Genomic DNA, 8,962 nt, shown 5'->3' with positions numbered 1-8,962 from the left:
GGCCACATCTAACTCCCTCTTAAATATAGCCAATGAACTGGCCTCAACTACCTTCTGTGGCAGAGAATTCCAGAGATTCACCACTTACTGTGTGAAAAATGTTTTCCTCATCTCGGTCCTAAAAGATTTCCCCCTTATCCTTAAGCTGTGGCCCCTTGTCCTGCACTTCCCCAACATCAGGAACGATCTTCCTGCATCTAGCCTGTCCAACCCCTTATGAATTTTCTTAGAATTCTTCAGACTTAATCACAGAGGGTTTGGTGTAACTTGCCCCTGTGACGTGTTTCAGCAAACACCCAACCTTCTAAGTATAGTGTGAAGCACATTTTGTGCATTTCAGCTTTGCGTGCAACGAGCGAGGCTTCAAAGCTAGCCAGAGACGAGGAACTGCAGATACCGGTTTACAAATAAAGACACAAAGTGCTGGAGTAACCCCGAGGATCAGGCGGCGTCGCTGGAGAACATGGGTAGGTGACGTTTCGGGGTTAGGACCCTCCTTTTAAGCTGCTGAGCCATTGTTTAAGAAGGAACTTCAGATGCTGGAAAATCGAAGGTAGACAAAAAGTGCTGGAGAAACTCAGCGGGTGCAGCAGCATCTATGGAGCGAAGGAAATAGGCAACGTTTCGGGGGCCGAAACCCTTCTTCAGACGCCTTGACTCTTGATGGCGGGGGACTCTTGAGGTCTCTGTTGCCGAGAGGCAGTAACTCTACCGCTGCGCCACCGCACAGCGGTGGCGCAGCGGTAGAGTTGCTGCCTCTCAGCGCCCGGAGTTTGCGGGATGTTTGCGGGAAGACGCAAGTATCGGATCTAAAGTGTCTCGGCCCGCATCCCGTACAAATTTGAACCTACGAATCACGTTTGGAAAATGAACCAAAACGTATTCTGACGATTCGAATCGGCTGTGGCCGCAGTCTTATGCCGCCAGATGCCACCCGGGCTCGATCCTGACTGCTGGGCGCTGGCCGTGCGGAGTTTGCACGTTCTCCGCCGTGACCCGCGTGGGTTTTTCTCCGGGCGCTCCGGTTTCCTCCCACGCTCCAAAGGCGTGCAGATTTGTAGGTTGATTGGCTTCGGTAAAATCTAGTGTGTGTGTGATAGTGCCAGCCACAGGTGACATGAGCAAAAATGAGGCCATTCGGCCCGTCGAGTCTTACTCCGCCAGCTCCGGTTAAAACAAATTGAAAAATGTCCCTTGGCTTGTGCAGGATAGTGTCGGTGTGCGGGGATCACTGGTCTGCACGCCCTCGGTGGGCCGAAGGGCCTGTTTTTCTACGCTGTAACTCTGAACTAAACCCTAACAGCGCTGTCCCACGGTGCGAGTCCGCCCACAAGTTATCATAGAAACATAGAAAATAGGTTCAGGAGGAGGCCATTTGGCCCTTCGAGCCAGCACCGCCATTCATTGTGATCATGGCTGATCGTCCCCTATCAATAACCCGTGCCTGCCTTCTCCCCATATCCCTTGACTCCACGAACCCCTAAATCACTTATCTAATGCCCCTGTCCCACTTAGGAAACCCGAACGGAAACCTCTGGAGACTTTGCGCCCCACCCAAGGTTTCCGTGCGGTTCCCGGAGGTTGCAGGTGGTTCCCGGAGGTTGCAGGTGGTTGCCGGAGGTTGCAGGTAGTGGAAGCAGGTAGGGAGACTGACAAAAACCCTCCGGGAACCGCACGGAAACCTTGGGCGGGGCGCAAAGTCTCCAGAGGTTTCCCGTTCAGGTTTCCTAAGTGGGACAGGGGCATAACTCTCTCTTAAATCCATCCAATGACCTGGCCTCCACTGCCCTCTGTGGCAGGGAATTCCATATCCCGAGTAAAAGAAGAAAAAAATCAAACTCGTGGTTTTCTACGAGATTCCAAGTTGAAGTTCACGAGTTTCAACCAGTTCCCACGTGTACGTCTAAAGTTTGCCGTTTGCTTCTCATTTCTGCGATGTGCCTTTGAATGGCGGTGCAGGATCGAAGGGCCGAATGGCCTACTCCTGCAACTATTTTCTATGTTTCTATGTTTCTATGCACCAAGTTCCTCTCCCGAGTTACTCTTGAGCAAACAACAACGACTACCGTGGGACAGGGTGGGGGGGGTTTAGTTGGAGGGAGGGGCAGGGAGGGAGGGAGGGAGGGGCAGGCAGTGGGAGGTGGTGGCAGGGCTGCTGAGGTTGGATCATCAGGTAGTTAATCCACTTCCTGAAGCAACAGGACGAAGGAGTGTCCTGGAAAGTTGATTTCAACACTTGTAGTAGAGGCGACTTCGTGAAACAGGAGCAGAGGTGTTTCACAGGAGCAGAGGTGATTTTCAGCAGCCTGTTCCCCATCGCTGAAGGGTGCAGTTTGACGGTACGTATTTTTTTGCTTGGGAGAGGAGTGGAGGCTTTTGTTGGAGTGGAGGAACTTTCATTGTAGTTAAGGTGCTGCAAGTTAAAAAAAAAAAAACCACGCTGTCGTGCGCTGCCTGAGGCGTTCTTGACTCTCGACGGCTCGGGCGCTTGAGGTCTCCGGCGCTGAGAGGCAGTAACTCTACCGCTGCGCCACCGGTACGGTGGCGCAGCGGTAGAGTTGCTGCCTCTCAGCTGCGGAGACCCCGGTTCGAATCCTGACCGCGGCCCGCTGTCTGTGCGGAGTTTGCACGTTCTCCCCGTGACCTGCGTTGGGTTTTTCCGCTCCGGTTTCCTCCCCCTCGCGCTCCAAAGACGTGCAGGTTTGTAGGATAGTCGGGTTGCGGTAAAATTGTAAATTTCTCCCTAGTATGTGTGTGTGTGTGTGTGTGTGTGTGAGTGTGTGGGATAGTTTTAGTCTGTGGGGCCGAAGGGTCTGTTTCCGCGCTATATCTCTAAAGGTAAAAAAAACAAGCGATAAAGACTCTGGTTTGCCTCCACTTTGGGCCAGCTGTTTTTCTTGTTACCAACATTTGGCTCGAAGGGCCGAATGGCCTCCTCCTGCACCTATTTTCTATTTTCTAACTAGCGTCAAAGTGTGAAGCTCCCAGTGAAATGGGGAGAGCGAGGGGGAGGAGGGGGGAGGGAGGATGGTGGAGAGAGAGGGGGAGAGGAGAGAAGGCAGAAAGGGTGGTGAGAGAGAGAGAGGGAGAGAGGGGGGGGGAGTGGAGGAGGGAGAGGAGAGATAAGGGGATGGGAAGAGTGGATTTGGGAGGGAGGGTGAGAGAGAGACTGAGGTCGTTGGAGCTGGGGGCTGGGGTCCTGTTCTTTCCGCGTTTTCGGGGGGTTTGTGTGTATGGGTTGGTTGGTCTGGGATAACAGTCCCCTTTACAGTTTCATTTAATATTAAGAGGCTCCATCTGGTACAGCAGTGTCAGGGTTAAACTGAGGCCTCTTCGGAGAGCAAGAGTTTGTCTAGAATTCCCTTCATTAGACCCCTCCTGCCACTTTATGTGTGTGTGTGTGTGTTGGTCCCCCCCCTCCCTCTCTCTCCATCCTCTCTCCCCCTCTCTTCCCCTCTCTCCCCACCTCCCCCCCTTCCCCCCCCCGCTCCACTTCCCCTCTCCCCCCTTCTTCCACCCCCTCTCCCCACCTCCCCCCCTTCCCCCCCCCCGCTCCCTTCCCCTCTCCCCCCTTTCTTCCACCCCCTCTCCCCCCCTTTCCCCACCCCCTCTTCTCCCCCCCCTTCTTCCACCCCCTCCCCCTCTTTCCCTCCCCTCTCCTCCCCTCCCCTCCCCTTCCCCTCTCCCCCCCTTTCTTCCACCCCCTCTCCCCCCCTCCCCCTCTTTCCCCTCCCCCCTCCCCCTCTCTGCCCCCCACCCTCACTGTCTGGAAGCATAGAAACATAGAAAGTAGGTGCAGAAGTAGGATAGGAAGGAACTGCAGGTGCTGCTTTACACTGAAAATAGACACAAAAAGCTGGAGTAACTCAGCGGGACAGACAGCATCTCTGGAGCGAAGGAATGGGTGACGTTTTGGGTCGAGACCCATCTTCAGACCCATTTATATTTAAAGAGGAATATTTAGGTTATAAACAATAACCCCACACAGGAAAACATAGAAAATAGAAAACAGGCGCGGGAGTAGGTCATTCGGCCCTTCGAGCCCTAAGAGCTCTATCTAACGTCAATTGGCCTCCACTGCCTTCTGTGGCCGAGAATTCCACAGATTCACAACTCTCTGGGTGAAAATGTTAACCCCACAGATTCCTATTGAATCTTTTCCCCTCCATGGTCCCACGAAGGCTAATACCATCTCCGGAGTTTCCGCACATGATTACGTCCCTAGTTTTGAAGTCTCTTCGTCGCCTCACCCCTCCCCGATCACCATAACGGTCGCGGGAGGTCACGGTGGCGCAGCGCCAGAGTTGCTGCCTCACAGCGAATGCAGCGCCGGAGACCCGGGTTCGATCCCGACTACGGGCGCTGTCTGTACGGAGTTTGTACGTTCTCCCTGTGACCTGCGTGGGTTTTCTCCGAGATCTTCGGTTTTCTCCCACACTCCAAAGACGTGCGGGTTTGTAGGTTAATTGGCTTGGTATACATGTGAAAATTGTCCCTAGTGTGTGTAGGATAGTGTTAATGTGGGGATCGCTGGTCGGCGCGGACCCGGTGGGCCGAATGGCCTGTTTCCGCGCTGTATCTCTAAAAAAAAAACTCCTACAACCTGCTGGCAATTCCACGCTCCTCCAATTCCAGCCCACGCCAAGACCCTGAGGGGTAATTACTGCATGATTGGGGCACGCCTCAACGGTTTCCTCCCACACTCCAAAGACGTGCGTGCAGGTTTGCAGGTTAATTGGCTTCGGTAAAAATTGTAACTTGTATCGAGTGTGTAGGATAGTGCCGGACGGCCCATCATGCCTACTCCGCCGTTCAATCACGGCTGATCAATCTCTCCCTCCTAACCCCATTCTCCTGCCTGCTCCCCGTTACCCCTGACACCCGCACTAATCAGGTGTGCAGGGATCGCTGGTCGGCGCGGACTCGGCGAGCCGAAGGGTGTGTCTCTAGAATAAACTAAACTCGGCCTTGTCGAGAAGGCTGAAATTCGAGCTTTGGACCGATACACTTAGCTCGACGGCTTGCATGACGCCAAGATATTTATGCTTCGGGGAATTTCATACGATACACGTTTCTAACTGCATTGTGGTCAAGGCTGCCACTCTCGGACGCAACCTCAATCAATGTTCCCTCTTTAGTTTCAGTCTCCGGGGTGAGGTGCCTTTATTAAGAGCCTTTTCCAAAGCGGTAATGGGGAGGTCTCTGTATAAAAAGGGAAGGAATAACATGTTTGGTCGGCAGCAGAGTGATTCATTATTGATTCACTGGTCACTCTATTTTGCCAAGTGGGCCTGGAATAGACTGCTTACGTTGGTGTATTTTAGCTCCTTGAGTGTGTGTCCTCTGTGCTCCGAGCCGTGACGGGGTTCCACGCTGAACGTTGATCTTCCCGTGGCGGCACGGTGGCGCATGTCGAAAAATACCCGACAAATGTTTGAGGGCAGAGTGCTCTTAACTTTTATTTAAATTATTCCATGTTAAGTTGATTATGAAAATCCTATTTTAACGAACTGCAGCAGGATTTTCTCCCACCACCTGGCCAATATTTATCCCTGGGGTGGCACGGTGGCGCAGCGGTAGAGTTGCTGCCTTACAGCGCCGGAGACCCGGGTTCGATCCTGACCACGGGCGCTGTCTGTACGGAGTTTGTCCGTACAGTTCTCCCCCGTGACCTGCGTGGGTTTTTTCTCCGAGACCTTTCGTCTCCCCCCCCCCCCCCACACTCCAAAGACGTACAGGTTTGTAGGTTAATTGGCTTGGCGTAAATGTCAATTGTTCCCTAGAGTGCGTGGGAGGGTGTTGGTGTGTGCGTGGATCGCTGGTCGGCACGGACTCGATGGGCCGAAGGGCCTGTCTCCACACTGTACCTCTAAACTCATCTAAAACATACTCCAAAGATTCACCTCCGGGTTTCTCCCACATTCCAAAAACGTACAGGTTTATAGGTTGTACACAAAAATGCTGGAGAAACTCAGCGGGTGCGGCAGCATCTATGGAGCGAAGGAAATAGGCAACGTTTCGGCCCGAAACCCTTCTGGAAATAGGCAACGTTTCGGCCCGAAACCCTTCTGGAAATAGGCAACGTTTCGGGACGAAACCCTTCCGGGTTTCGGCCCGAAACGTTGCCTATTTCCTTCGCTCCACAGATGCTGCTGCACCCGCTGAGTTTCTCCAGCATTTTTGTGTACCTTCGATTTTCCACCATCTGCAGTTCCTTCTTGAACAGGTTTATATAGGTTGTTTGGGATGGTATCATTATAAAATTGTCCCTAGTGTGTGTGTGTGTGTAGGATAGTGTTAGTGTGCGGGGATCGCTGGTCGGTGCGGACTCAGTGGGCCAGAGGTGTATCCCTAACAAAACTAATCTAATCTAAACTGAAACTGCACACAGTACTCCAGGTGCAGTCCCATCAGGGCCCTTCATAATCACATTAAGACTTCCTGATTTCCCCCATTCATTTCCTGTTGTCAAAAAAAATAACACACCATTTGCCTTTGTAATTGCTCCTTACACCTGTATATTACCATTCAGTGATAACACTGCCTCGGCATTTCATTTGGGAAGGGCTTGTATCCTATTTTCTCCTTCCCAGCCTGCGGCACGATTGCTTCAGCTGATAACGTTATCCCCAATTCACTTTGCCTGAGTCGTGCAATGCTTTATTGCCACGGATCTTTTAGTTCTTGGGACTCGGGACTGGGATTCGAATCCACGGACTTCCCGACTCGGGTAAGTATTCCACCAGCTACACCTGACAGGAGTGCATATTTATTTTTTTAAATTTTATTTTAGTTTAGTTTACAAATGGAGCACGGAAACAGGCCCTTCGGCCCACCGAGTCTGCACCGACCAGCGATCCCCCGTGCATTAACACTATACGACACACACTAGGTACAATTTCCATTCATACCAGGCCAATTAACCGACCAACCTGTACGTCTTTGGAGTGTGGGATGCTGAAGATCTTGGAGAAAACCCACGCCGGTCACGGTGGGAACGTACAAACTCCGTACAGACAGCACCCGTAGTCAGGATCGAACCCGGGTCTCTGGCGCTGTGAGGCAGCAACTCTACCGTTTGTCCGTTCTCTGCCCGTGTTGTATTCTTGTTTCAGTTTATTCTCTCTCAAGCCAGGACCAGACAAGGTCTTCATTTCTTGGAGCGCAGGAGGCTGAGTGGTGATTTTATAGAGTGATACAGCCTACGGCCCAACTTGCCCCAGCTACACTGGTCCCCTGCATTTGGCCCATATCCCTCTAAACCTGTCCTATCCATGTACCTGTCTAACTGTTTCTTAAACGTTGCGATAGTACCTGCCCCGTACCACCTCCGGCAGATCATTCCATACTCACACCACCCTTTGTGTGAAAAAGCTACCCCTCAGGTACCTATTAAATCTTTCCCCACTTCACCTTGAACCTCTGCCCTCTGGTCCTCGATTCCCCCAACTCTGGGGCAAGGGATTCTGTGCGTCCACCCGATCTATTCCCCGCGTGATTTTGTACACATCTATAAGATCAAGGTGTGTTAAGTCACGAGGGGGAAAAGATAGGGTGAATGCGTGTGGTCTTTTACCCAGAGTAAGCGGATGATGAACCAGGTAGGTTCTAGGTTAAGGCTTAAACATGCCTTTAAGGTGAGAGGGGAACCTGAGGGGCAACCTGTTCATACAGAGGGTGATGGGTATATACTTTAACTTTATTCCTTTATTGCCATAGTCGTGGTGCATACAACGAAATGCAGGCGGCACTGTGCCTGAGCAAAGGTACATGATAAAACATAACAAAATAACAGCAAGAAAAGTGAGAGAATAAACTTGTTCATACACTCACGTACACATACAGTGACACATGCACACAGATTCACACACGCACACACACGCATACACATTATGCCTACGAATGCACCCTTACCTGAATATAAGATATTGCACTCAGAAGGCCATTGTCAGAATATAGGATATTGCATAGAATAGTATTATAATAATAAGAGCATTTGGTTTCAGAATTGTCTTGCTTATTTGTCTTTGGGAGGGGATGTGTGTGGGTGTGTGTGTGAGTGAGTGTGTGTGTGTGTGAGTGTGTGAGTGTGTGTGTGTGTGTGTGTGTGTGGGTGTGTGTGTGTACGTTTATGTGTGTGTGCGTGTGTGTATGATTGTGTGTGTGTGCGCGTGTGTGTGTGCGTGTGTGTAGGTGTATGTGCGTGTGTGTGCGTGTGCGCGCGTGTGTGTGTGCGGGTGCGTGTGCGGGTGCGTGTGCGTGTGAGTGTGTGTGTGTGCGGGTGCGGGTGTGTGCGTGTGTGTGTGTGCGTGTGTGTGCGTGTGTGTGTGTGCGTGTGTGTGCGTGTGTGCGTGTGTGTGCGTGTGTGTGTGCGTGTGTGTGCGTGTGTGTGTGTGCGTGTGTGCGCGTGTGTGTGTGTGCGGGTGCGTGTCTGTGTGTGTGTGCGTGTGCGTATGCGTGTGTGTGTATGATTGTGTGTGTGTGTGTGTGTGTGCTTTACTGATTTAAGAGCATGTGTGTCTGATGAGGAAACTTTGAAATGCTGCTTAATGATCAGCCACACTGTAAACGGCAGGTGAAACCTTCCTGCTAATCTTGATGGTACATGTTGTGAGCAGCTCCATCACCTGTATCGGTTTTGGAGACCTAACCGGCAGTGTTTCTCTTACCGTCCACAGTTTATTGAATTTTAAGTCATTAAAAGTTCTATTGAAAAACATAAGGTTGCCTAACTGATCACACAGTTTGGTTCGAGAACAGCTCCGTCCACGACCGCAAGAAATTGCAGCAGATTGTGGACACAGCCCAGACCATCACACGAACCTCCCTCCCCTCCATTGACTCCATTTATACCTGATGCTGCCTCCACAGTTTCCCTGAGATGGCTGGGGAGACAATGCCCCATCTAGTGGTGGAGCTGGGAACTGGCCATAACTCACTCACTGGCTGTAGGGAGCTTGCG

The 8,962-nt window shown here is 51.7% G+C and overlaps 1 protein-coding gene across 1 annotated transcript in view; it reads left to right on the top strand.

Moving 5' to 3' along the window:
- Nucleotides 1–2,182: 2,182 nt before the first annotated feature.
- Nucleotides 2,183–8,962, top strand: part of slc45a3 (solute carrier family 45 member 3) — a 29,194-nt gene continuing 22,414 nt past the window's right edge. Inside the window, exon 1 of the mRNA XM_033042906.1 lies at nt 2,183–2,339. The gene's annotated coding sequence lies outside the window, so the exon portion shown is untranslated. The remainder of the gene's footprint in view (nt 2,340–8,962) is intronic.

Source organism: Amblyraja radiata, chromosome 24, assembly GCF_010909765.2.
Source record: "Amblyraja radiata isolate CabotCenter1 chromosome 24, sAmbRad1.1.pri, whole genome shotgun sequence".
Lineage (NCBI taxonomy): Eukaryota > Metazoa > Chordata > Chondrichthyes > Rajiformes > Rajidae > Amblyraja > Amblyraja radiata.
The sequence above is the reverse complement of the archived record's forward strand: the minus strand, read 5'-3'. Positions and strand labels throughout refer to the sequence as shown.